Source organism: Eurosta solidaginis, unplaced genomic scaffold (assembly GCF_040869045.1).
Source record: "Eurosta solidaginis isolate ZX-2024a unplaced genomic scaffold, ASM4086904v1 ctg00001082.1, whole genome shotgun sequence".
Classification (NCBI taxonomy): domain Eukaryota; kingdom Metazoa; phylum Arthropoda; class Insecta; order Diptera; family Tephritidae; genus Eurosta; species Eurosta solidaginis.
The window spans coordinates 123127-136296 of NW_027136920.1; the positions used below are offsets into that span (position 1 = coordinate 123127).

General features: G+C 41.0%; 1 protein-coding gene across 3 annotated transcripts in view; it reads right to left on the minus strand.

Annotated features, from left to right (window-relative positions):
• LOC137235799 (axin-like) overlaps positions 1-13170 on the minus strand; it is a 647628-nt gene that overhangs the window by 100395 nt on the left and 534063 nt on the right. The gene's annotated exons all lie outside the window — the stretch shown is intronic.

The following is a 13170-nucleotide window of genomic DNA, read 5'->3' on the forward strand; positions in this document are numbered from 1 at the left end:
ATTTAAATTAAAAAAAAGGTATTTGCGTTGGTTTTTTTGTTGTGCGTACCGCAAGTTAACGCGCGTACCCTGACAAGTGCCAGACGCCAGACGAGGACCAGAAAACCTGCCCGGAAAACCAAGGATCGAGGCAACCTCGACAGCGCAATGAGCCACTGGGCACAGCGTTCCGACGGCACACAGCATCCACAACAACACAACACACTTTTCTTTTCAACGGCACACCAGTTGCTTTCACCAGACGAATCGTTATTTCCTTATTTGGTCATCAGCGGCGCAACGCCAACAACAAGTGCGTCACCTTTCTACTGGCAGTAACAACCCCCACCTGCGGCCACATATTTTGGTAATATATTGTCACCACAACAACAACTACAACAACACCACCCTTTTGGTCACCTAGACGGCGCAAACACACACAACAACAACATATATTCTTTTCATTTTCCATTCGTTCAACACCAACCACCACCTGTATACACTTTTGTTATATTGGCGGCGCAACACCAACCACAACCGGTATTTATTTTCTATATTGGCGATATACGGCCGCAAAAACCACAACAGCATTTTTTCATATTGGCGGCGTAACGCCCAACAACAACTACTTCACATTGGCGACATACCGCTCAACGCCAACTATATCACCCCCATTACATTGGCGACGCAACGCCAACAACAACAACATCACACTGGTGACATTCCGGCCAAAAACAATTGCCACGCATCCACAAACACTACGTTCTATTTAATTCGTTGCATGCGCGCACCAACAACAACAACAAATACTTCGTACAAATTCTTAAAAAACACAATAAAAATTGTCAACATCGATATCAATTTGCACCAGCCACCACACATCATTCTTTTATTTTGGCATCGGCGACGCAACACCAACAACAGCCACGTATTGTATCAGCAGATATCGACACAAAAACAACAATACCAGCCACACATCCACCGGCCAGGTCCACAGAAGTCACTGTTACCAGCTCGTCAAGCCACTAGAGGCCAGCAACCAAATCACCAAGAATAGGGCAAGGTTATTAAAATATGCACATATTATACACAAGTGAGGAGTTAGCGAAAACAACACTGCCAACAGGAAGAGCAGCCTAAAAGCGGGATTGGCAGAGATCACCAACAACAACAACACACCACAACTGCAGCAGCAGAAATAATCGTTAAACCTTAATGTCAGTAATTTTTCTATCGTTGCGAAACAAATCGGCCTTTTTTGTATTTTTTTTTTGCATTATATCTTTTTTTATAAGTAGGTTTACGCACATAGGTATTCCCTTTTTTTGATGTAGAATTTCTGGTAGGAAAAAGGGTTGGGCAAAAACAAAGGCTTGTGGTTATTAGCCCAAAAATTTTGCTAAGTAATTTGTGCTACGGTGTAATATTACTAATATTTTACTAATATTTCACTTTTTTTTATCTTTATTTTTTTCATTTGACTCTTTTTGAAGTTTCTTTGATTAATTTTTCATTTGCATATTTTTCTCTATTTTTGACATTCATTTGGATTCTTTTAGTTTTGATTTTTGCATTCCTTTTGTGGATAGTTACTATATTCAAAGTACACCGATCTTTATCGTTGTGCTCTGCCTATAGTTCCACTTCCGTACATGCTTTCTGTTCCTTTTCGGTTAGACCGCGACTAACTCGAAATTATGGAACTTTGAACATTCCCTTTCTTTTTATTGCATCGGCACATATTACACTTACATATATTTGCCAGAACGCTCCCGGCAAACTTACCCTTATCCTTCCCGCATTTAACACTACGGGCTTGCATACAAGCACCCACATTAAACCCTTTTTTTTTATCTTGATAATTTTTACACACGTTTGGTTTTTTTTTGACATTGTTATCACGCTACAAATTTATTACTACCTCATATACACTCATTATCCAAGATCGTAAGCGATCGATCTGGATCTGTGTTCGAACGTGGTCATATGTACATATGTATGTTTGAGTTTTTTTCTTTCAGCTACTCAACTGCAGCGGCGCCGTTGGATGAGAAGAGTAACTTGGTGAGTGTTTTGAGCGAAACATTAAAATTTATCAAAATACACCTGTTTAGTTGTATGCACATGTGTTAGCACAGATTCCTGCTCTTGCAAAAATAGAACAGGAATTAGCAAATCAGAAAAATAAAAACAGATCGCAACGAACATATGTGCATGCATGAAAAACGTCACAAACGTACATCTGCAATTACATACATACCATTTGTTCTCATATACACATAAATCCCTTTCCTTTGAGGACCTACTTTTGCTGTATACATAATTGACCTTATGTTTACTTGAGCGGTTGCGGTAGATCAGGGATTAGGGTACTTGAATGTTTTTTTTTATTCGCCCTCTTATTTAGAATTAGCTCCTAGTAATAATATGGCATTAGGGTGGCCCTAAAAGTTTAATGTTTTTCTTTGAGACCAGACACTTTGTCTATTAGCCGTAGGTATTTTTTTTATAGAATTGAATTTGGAATGTATCCACTGGTTCTTGCACTCTTATGAATTTTTAATGTTCGCCAGTAATAAAAGTTAGCATTAAGTTTGAGCAATTTTTTTATTGTTACTTTGAGTAAACTTTTGCAGCCCTTGGAAAATTATTTTGTAGTAAACTTTGAGTTTAAAGTTTTATTGAAATTATTGAACTGGTAGTAGGGTGTTAGTCGGTAATTTGTAAACCAAAAATTTTGTAAATAAATTATAAGAATTATGTTTGGATGAAATTGTAAGACATTCATAATGCAGGGCTAAGTCGAATTTTGGTATTGGTGATGCGCTTGCGCGCGGTAAGGTAAGGTGAAGGTGAGTAATAGGGAAATGACTTATTGACGGATGGACAGACTCAGGTCAGGTTTGGGGGCACTGTAAGTAGATAGGAGTCAGCACAGTGCCCACGGTGCAGTACAAGTTGCACTGCAGAGGGAGGGTAGACTCCACCTGACAGGACAGGCCTCCAGCTTTTTCTGTCCCTTATGCTTTCCCCTTCTAACTTTGCCCCTCACGTTTATTTCTATCTTTTTCAGCTTTTTCTCTCCTTTCTTTACACATGCAGGTATGAACCCTCTTTTTGTTCATGTGGCTGCGGGTGAGGTCGGTGGTGCAATACCCCGCCCAAGACGACGAGCTAGCGTGGGCCCGCAAGCATACCTGCTTGCCGCCGCTCCTCACCACCCCAACAAGCCAGTCACGTAACAAGGATGATGAGGTGGAATCACCAAATCACTTTATGCTTGACTGCCCAGCTTTTGCCAGAACTAGGCGAAAGTATTTTGGTCGTGACTCACTTGGATCTCCCGAGGAGCTATCCAAGGTTGAGATCGGGATCATTCGGAACTTTATCGTTGCTACCCAACGATTCTCTAAGTAGTTATATCTACGTCACCGTTAGTTTAGTTTATTATATGTGGTATCACAACGGACCGTCATGTTGTCCAAGTGAGCTTCCTCTCATCAGGGAAGCTACCACCCAACCTAACCTAACCTACTCAAATTATTAAAATGAATTTCAGGTATACAATTCGTAACTAAAAAAATTTATTTTGTTAACAAGTTCCAATAACAAAAACGACCTTACGGCCGTACTGAATTATATATACATGCTCAGGCGCGTCTTTATGCCCAAGGTTGTTTAACTTTATTTGATGTAAAAAGTGAAAATGCAGCTGGACGCAGGTAGACTTTATGAATTTAGGTAACTGAATATTTCACAAATAACTACCGTTAATTTGACGGAGCACATATTTTAACATTTTTTTTCCATCAAAGTTTTAAAAAGGGCCTAAAAATAGGCATTTCGAAAAACAGGTATATCCGCCAAATTTTAACAAAAAAAAAAAAACAATTGTTTTTTGTTTCAATCCTAAATTAAATTATCTTTAATTCCTATAGGAATAGACAACCGGCCGCCTTATTTACTCACACAACCATTTTAACTACAACGAAAACGAAGAAAAATTTAAAATTTTTCCCAATGTTGAAAATTGGTCAACTTTGAGCGGCTCTACCTGGTAAACTATAATATTCTGTGAAAAAACAGTTGTATTTTCTTGATCCCTGAAAAATTCTCTATTAGAAACATCTATTACATTTAGCGAACGCTTTCATGATTTTTTTGATTTTGCCATGCTTTAACGGCAGAGGCGCCACTGTGCGACGGTGCTCCTCTGTTTTTGTTTCTCCTTTTTGCTTTCCCTCCTGTGCCAATTGTTCTTGCACTTGATTTATTGCACATCATTGTACATGAATACATAAATATATGCAAACAGCTCCTGCATGGATGTGTTGTAACAGCTGCCGCCGCGGTTGATATAGTACGTTCTTATTAGTTGGTATATCTACATATCGAATATATATATATATATATACGTATTATTTTTAATTTGCTACAACTATTTTGTATTGTTAGTGAATATTCTTGCCATACATTAAGGGTGAGCATTTAGCCACACTAAAAGTGGCGAAATGCCGGCGGTAGAATGCAAAGAATTTACCGCCAAATTATTGCAACTAGATGATATAATAACTTGCTCTGGCGGTTACGGCTATAATTTTTGTTTAAAATGTAGCAACATAAAGAGAAATGAAATTAAGATTATCGCGGATAATATTAATTTGAAATGGTTCTGCAATCAATGCGCGTTGTCAGATACCAATACGAAGTTTATAGAAATTAAACATCTGATAAATAAGTGCGAAGAAACCAAACTGAAGGCTACTGATGTTAAGCAGATTGTTGTGCAGCTGATTAGTAATAAATGCACTCAAATAGGAACTAGTATTGTTTCAGATTTTAACTCATTTCTGGAACATAACATTGAAGTAAATATTAATGCTATGAAAAGTGAAATTATTAGTGAGATTTCTACGGAGCTACAAAAATGTGGCGAAATAGTAAGAAATATGCGCCAAGAGACTAGTGATGGTAAAGAAAGTAGTCCAGTGAATTATGCAAAAGCTCTTAAGGGAAATGAAGGGAAAATTGTTATAAAACCTTTAAATAAAAACAAAAAGGCTAAAGAAACGAAGGAAGCGTTAAAAAAGGTTATTGAACCCACAGCCTGTCTAGTTAAAAATGTAAAAGAAATTAATAGACGAGGAATAGTTCTAGAATGTAAAAATGAAGATACTTGCGAGCAAGTGCATCAAAAAATTAAAGAGAATATAGGAAAAGATTATGAAGTTCAAAAGTCAAAAGAGAAAAAAGAAATAAAGAAGGTTTTTAAAGTGGTAGGGTTAACTGAAAAAATTAGTAGCGATCATATTATTGAATGCTTAACGAAGCAAAATGACGAGTGCTTAGGAAAAGAGTTAAAAGTCCAGAAAGTATATGAGAATAGAACCAGTAGAGCGGAAAGCTTCATTGTTTTTGTAGAAACAGACGCTGAAACTTATGAGGCTATTCTGAAAAGGCAAAGAGTAAATATCGAATGGGATACATGTTTGGTGTTTGAACATGTTAGTGTTATGAGATGTTTTAAATGTTTGGGTTATAGGCACAAGTCAAGCGAATGCACCAATAAAAGAGCATGTTGTAAATGTGCAGGAAATCATGATACGAATGAATGTAGCTCTGAAGTTGTTAAATGTGTAAATTGTTGCGAACTAGTACAGAAAAAAGTAATTGACGTTGATATGAACCATTCAGCATTTAGTCTGGATTGTCCGGCATTTAAAAATATTTAAGTGCCAAAAATATGGCAAGAGTGTAGCAACGAATCCTAAAGGAATTTATTTGTATTTATTTAAATGTAAGCAGTATCATAGCCAACAAGGTTGAGCTGGAGAAAGTAGTCGAAACTTCGATGCCACACTTAATTTTATGTTCGGAGACGTGTGTGACTGAAGATATTACAAATCAGGAACTGCAAATAAAATCATATAGTCTGATGAGGTGTAACTCTCATAGTGGGCACACTGGAGGTATTTAAGTTTAAGACTAAGATTAATTACTCTTGCGACAGGAATATTTGGTTTCTACTATTAGAAGTGCAAAACATTACTCCAAAATATCAAATAGGTGTTACATATCATTCGCCAAACTCGAGTGATGCAGATTGTTTAGGCCCAATGCCTAACTTTTATCTGATTGACGGCGCCCCTCCCTAACGTTTTAATAATATTTCCAGCCACCCACACTCACGCCGCATTTGTGTGCATGCATGCACATGCATGCGTTTCAAACGCATGCACGTGTGTGTGCGGGTTGTCAGCACCCATGCACGTATGTGTGGGGGTTGTTGTGTGTGTGGCTTTTTTTCCCCTCCTTAATACCAGAGGACTTTTTCGCGGCTTAGCGGTTGTCCTCAACGGGATAACCGGTCTTTTTTTCGATCGACCGCCAACCAGCACACATCGCCCAGGATCGCCATCATCGCCATCGTCCAGTTATACACAAAGGTAATATTGTATCCTCTTTTACATTTCCGCACACTCAAATTAAATATTATTTTATAACGAGGAATTCCTCTTTGTGTACTTATTTATTTCTTTTGAGCGAACCATCCACTCCAAGATCGACCCTTGTGCGCCTACCCACTGCCGGTTTACGACGCACTCAGGCCGAACATTGGTCCTTACTCACCGAAAAAAGGAACTAAAAGCCTAAAATTACAGTCCACTGCACCAGAGAATCTACCTGCACAGCACAATTTATCCAACTCATAAACTTTTGCCGAAGGATTTTGCCTATTACAAAATTTTGCACGAATTGCCACAAACAAAAAAATCATCATTTATTTGCCACAGCATATCCCAGCAGAACCAAAGCTGGAAGTTTATACTATACACGACATTAGCAGCCACCGGAGCCACAGCCATCACATCAATACCTCCAGCAAAAATAAGAAGTAAGTGTTATATTTCTTGCCACTTTTTTTTTCGTTTAAGTGATTATTAGTGACAAATAAAGATAAATACCCGTGTCGTGCGCGAAAAGTTTAAATCGAAAAGGAGTGTAAAAAAGTGAAGTTATTTAGTGAGCACCTTTTTTTCTTTCCAATTTCAAAAATTCAATCACTTGGTTTGTTAATTTTTAGTTCGATCCTTGTGATTATCTGGTTTATCCCCCCACCAGTGGTAAGGTTTTCCAGACACAACACAAGGAAGAGGTTAACCTAACCTCACTTTCCGCACCATACTAAATAGGTTTTGTTGGTGTTTTTTTTTTGTATTTCACAAACACGAAATTAAGTTCAATTTAATTAATTAATCCGGTGCTCACTTCACTTTTAAAACACTTTTTACACTTTTTTTTTGGCGCTTGTTTTGCAATATCGCACGCATTTTTTCACTTTCACCAAAATACACCCATTATTTGTGGAGGTGGCGAGTGGTCCCCTTTTTGTTGTTGCCGCTGAGACAAAAAGTCTGTAAATTAAACCTTTTTTCTGTTGTCGCTGCTGTGACAAAAAGTCCATAAAATAAACCCTTTTCGTTGTCGCTACCAAGACAAAAAGTCTGCAATAAACAAAATAAATAATAAACTTGAAGTTCAATAGTTTTTATTTAGGGCTGGGCAGGCATTTTAACTCTGAAGAGTTCCATTTCTATAATCGGCAATTTTCTCGTTAATAAACGTAAATAAAACAATGGAAACCTACATCCGTTTAGCAGAATCAATCGCAGAGTTTGATAAAGATTACAGCCTTATTCCGGAGAGCGACCATAGCAAACACACCCTTGCAATACAGCAGGAAGAGTTGCGGCTCTTGTGGAAGAAGGTAAAGTCTGCGTTTGATTCGCTATTGGGATCTGATGAGGTGTCAGCGGATGACGTTATGGCGATCAGAAAGAAGCAAAAGGCAGCATACGCAATCTACGTGCGATGTTCAGCGTCTATATCTGCTGAGGCAGAAAAATACAAGAAGGATGAAAAGAACGTCAACCCTGAGCAAGAACCTCATGGGCATAAAATTCGCCTCCCTGCTTGCGACACGGAAGTTTTTAAAGGGGATTATCTGTCTTGGCCAACTTTTCGCGACCTTTTCACGGCAATTTATATAAACAATTCCAGCTTGAAAGGGGTGGAAAAGTTATTCCATCTCAACAACAAAACGCAGGGCGAAGCAAAAGATATCGTAAAAAAATGCCCTCTCACAAATGAAGGTTTCGAGATGGCCTGGAAAAACTTGTGTGAAAGATACGAAAACAAACGTATCTTAGTTAACACACAACTACAAATTTTATTTAACTTAAAAAAGGTAGAAAGTGAGTGTGGCAGTTCAATAAAAAAGCTGCAAAATGATATAAATAATTGTATTTCGTCCCTCAAATGCCACAAAATTGACACTTCCAATTGGGATGCAATCCTGACCTATCTTTGCTCAACCAAGTTACCAGAGAGCACGCTGGCTCTTTGGGAGCAAAGTATAGACCATAAAATGGACATATCCAAGTGGGAGGATATGGATAAATTCCTGTCTAATCGGTTTCAGACACTTGAAACAGTGTCTGGTTTTACAGGGCATGCCACTTCGAAAGTGCAAAAACCAAACGCGTCGCGACAATCAACGGAACCCCCTACGAAAAGACTTGGTGCTTTTCAAACGAAAGTATCCAAGCAAACAATAAAATCAATTTGTAAAATGTGTAAATCCCCTGAACACAGATTACGCAACTGTTCACGCTTCTGCGAGTTAACCCCAGTAGAAAGGATTAAATTTATAAAATCCACAAGTGGCTGCCTGAATTGCTTATCCCCAGGACACACCGTGACGAAGTGCACCAGTTCCTACAACTGTTCCAAGTGCCATTCTCGTCACCACACGCTCCTGCATGCGGATACATCTCAGCACACGGCTGTACGCAATCCTTTCAAAGATGCGGATAATATCCCAACAACTTCGGCACAGGCGCGACAATCTGCGAACCAGAATGTAAAATCCTGTCATGCCAATTCCAGCACAGGCGTGCTATTAGGAACTGCTCGCGTACACATTCGCCATAATGGTACCGACTTCTCCGCACGGGCATTAATTGATTCAGGGTCTGAATGTTCCTTTATAACTGAAAGACTGAAACGCAGAATCAATTTGCCAGCGAGAAAAATGCATGCCCAAGTTTCAGGCATCACAAATTCGGTGTCAGCCCAGGTGAAAGAAGCATCCAAAATTGAATTACGTTCACCAGTGGATGCCTGCTTCAGCCTGACTACACCCGTTCTAGTCCTAGCCAAACTCACTGGGAATCTTCCATCCTGCCATATCAACGTCATGACTATGCAGGCATTCCCAGACTTGGTTTTGGCAGACAAGAGGTTCTACATCAACGAAGATGTAGACCTCATACTTGGAGGAGACATATATCCCCAAATTATACTGAGTGGTCTGAAAAAGAATGTACTAAATACACTTTTGGCCCAAGAGACAGTGTTCGGTTGGATACTAACCGGTCGCATCGAAGCACCGAGTCCAACGAAGAGCATCATGTCATTCTACAACGAGGTTGCGTTGGACAACCAATTAAAAGCTTTCTGGGAGGTAGAAAATGTTCCCAAAAACAAAATGCTTAATGAAGAAGAAAGGTATTGTGAACAATTATTTAAGGACACAACAAAACGTGATGAAAGTGGAAGATATACAGTCTCGCTACCATTCAGGCAGGATTACCCTGAGAAGATTGCATTAGGACCGTCTCTAAAGCGCGCATGTTCACAATTCTTCAGAAATGAGGGGCGATTACTGAAAAACCAAGAGTTAGGGAAAGAGTATGTTCGGGTGTTATCCGAATACGAAACGCTTGGACATATGAGAAAAATTAAAAATAATGTACCATCCGACGATTCGGATAATTATTTCCTGCCCCACCACGTCGTTGTAAAGGGGGAAAGTACCACTACCAAGGTGCGCGTCGTCTTCAACGCGTCAAGTCCGACAGCAAATGGCATTAGTCTAAACGACATACTCCACCCAGGTCCAGTACTCCAAGCAGACTTGCCTATTTTAATTTTACGTTGGCGACTGTATCGCTTTGTCTTTAATAGTGACATAGAAAAGATGTATAGGCAAATTTGGATGACCGATAATCACGCCAAATTTCAAAGAATTGTCCATCGAACATCCCCCAACGAACCCATCAGTCTTTACGAACTAAAGACTGTCACATTTGGTGTAAACTGCGCCCCCTACCTCGCGATACGGTCACTTCTACAATTGGCTAATGATGTAGAAAATACCCACCCAATAGCATCGGGTATATTACGCGAAAGTATGTATGTCGACGACGTTTTATCTGGAGGGCATACAATAGCGTCAACTATCAAAGCAAGGAACGAGATTCGCGAAGCATTACACTCAGCTGGCTTTCCATTGCGCAAGTGGACATCCAATTGTGAGGAAGTCTTTCAGGACATCCCCAAAACGGATTTGCTCAGCGAGGACTTCCTAGCGTTTGAAGAGGCTAGCTCGGTGAAGGTACTCGGAATACGATGGAACGCGCATTCAGACATGTTTTACTTCACCGCAGGAGTTTTAGAAAAGGGCGAGAACATCACCAAACGCGCAATCCTATCCGCGATAGCCAAACTTTTCGACCCTTTAGGCTGGCTTGCACCAATGGTCATAGTAGCAAAAATATTAATGCAGAATATTTGGTTAGAAGGCACCGGATGGGATGAGCCTGTCTCACCAAATACATTAGAACGGTGGAAAACCTTCACCCAACACTATGGCGAAATAGATAACATACGGATACCGCGGTGGGTAAATTTTTCCCCGGAAGGCGAAATAGAAATCCACGGCTTCTGTGACGCTTCCGAGAAAGCATATGCTGCAGCGATATATATGCGCGTAAAAAGAGACGATCAGGTTTTCATTCACTTACTCTTAGCAAAAACCAGAGTAGCTCCAGTGAAAGCCATCTCGCTACCACGTTTAGAACTCTGCGGCGCCGTGCTTCTCGCAGAAATGATGGAATCAATATTCCGAAATATTCATTTGGGACCCGTAAAAGTTCACCTCTGGACGGATTCAACCATCGTACTCGCATGGATAAGAAAGCCGCCCTGTTCCTGGTCAACCTTCGTCGCACACCGAATCACTAAGATCATCGATATGGTCGGTAGCAAGGACTGGCTTCACGTGGACTCGGAATCTAATCCAGCGGATCTAGGAAGCAGAGGACTACTGGCATCAGAGTTGACCAACAATTCGTTGTGGTGGCAGGGACCTTCTTGGCTGCAAGAAGACAATTCCCACTGGCCAGCACAAGAGACCGAATACAAAACGTCCGTTGAGGAAAAGAGGGCACAAACATATGCCACGACAAGGGTAGATCATGTAGATATTCTCGATCGTTTTTCAAATTTACCCAGGGCTTTGAAGGTTCTATCCTATGTTAGGAGATTTTATAAACGAACTCACCCAAAAACTAAAGCAATGTTCCCCGAAAGGTCGTGCATAATCTCAGCCGATGAAATTAAGGCAACGACTCAAGCATTAATACGAGTCTGCCAGAAACAATTTTACGGGACAGAATATTTAAAATTAAAAAATAGGAAACCTATCGATCGCAAGAGTGAAATACTGTCCCTAAATCCATATATCGACAAAGATGATATTATTAGAACAGGGGGGCGTCTAGGGGCGTCAAGAGACATGTCATACAACGAGCGTCATCCGATCATCTTGCCTTACAATTGTAGGCTGTCTCGCCTTACAGTTATGATGGCTCATCATGACTCCCTTCATGGCGAGAACCAGCTCATGCTCCGTCTCATCCGAACCCAATACTGGATACCGAATGTCAAGACCATGATCAGAGCCATCATCCACAATTGCAAAACCTGCATTATTCACCGAAAGCAGGCACAGTCCCAACTTATGGGGACCCTTCCCTGTGAGCGGACTACTTTTACCCGCGCGTTCACCAATACCGGGGTAGACTTTGCAGGGCCTTTCGACATCAAAAGCTACCGCGGTAGGGGATGTCGACTGTCAAAAGGCTACGTATGCCTTTTCGTATGTTTCTCCACTAAGGCCATCCATTTAGAAGCCACTAGTGACCTTAGTACCCCAGGCTTCCTCGCGGCCTTTTCGCGTTTTATCGCGAGAAGAGGATGTCCGAAGAACATCTACTCCGACAATGGTACGAACTTTGTCGGAGCTTCCAGATCTCTACGATCGGAATTCAAAGCCTTCCTGGCAGAAAGCCGAGACAAAACAGTCTCCAAGTATAGCCATCAAGCATTAACTTGGCATTTTATTCCCGCTGGCGCTCCACATATGGGCGGCTTGTGGGAAGCGGGAGTGAAGAGCTTCAAAAGCCACTTCAAAAAGGTCGCGTCTCCCCATAAGTATACTATGGAGGAGTTCCAAACACTTTTGTGCCGCATTGAGGCGTGCCTCAATTCGCGCCCTCTTAGTCCAGGGTCAAACGACCCAACGGATCTGGAACCACTAACCCCAGGACATTTCATAACCGGCAGCCACCTGCTGGCTCCACCAGAACCAGATGCCAGTGAGAGTGCTGCCTCGATGATAAATCGGTGGCAGAAACTCAAAGCCCTCCATCATACTTTCTGCAAGCGATGGAAGGTGGAATATCTATCCGAACTTCAAAAACGAGTGAAGTGGAAGCATCCCAAAGAAAACATACAAGTGGGAGATCTCGCCGTCCTCAAAGAGGACAACTTATCTCCCAACGAATGGAGGTTAGGTAGAGTCGTCAACGTACACCCCGGCGAAGATAACCGAGTACGTGTAGTCGACCTCATAACCGAGAAGGGTCAAGTCAGACGACCTTTGGTCAAACTGATCCTTCTTCCTTCGGAGATAGATTGTGAGAGGACCACGAGTTCCTCTTAACAGTCCTTCCGTTCCTCCACATCCCACCGTTCAGAAAAATCAACCCCAGCTCTTGTTCACCCGGAACGAGGCCAACCAACAACCCTAAGGCAGACCCGCATCTGCCACCGAAACCAAAGGCATTCTGCAGCCCATTCAATTTTTAAATTTTCAAAAAAAAAAAATCGCCCCACTCACTCGTTCTCCCATAACGAGGATACCAGAAAAGCCCTCACGCAGATCCCCCATCTGCCACAAAAGTCAATTTTTTCATTTTTCAAAAAAACCATCCCAAAATTCACTCGCTCACCCCGAGCGAGGGCACCATAACCCTAACGCAGACCCACGGTCTGCCACAGATC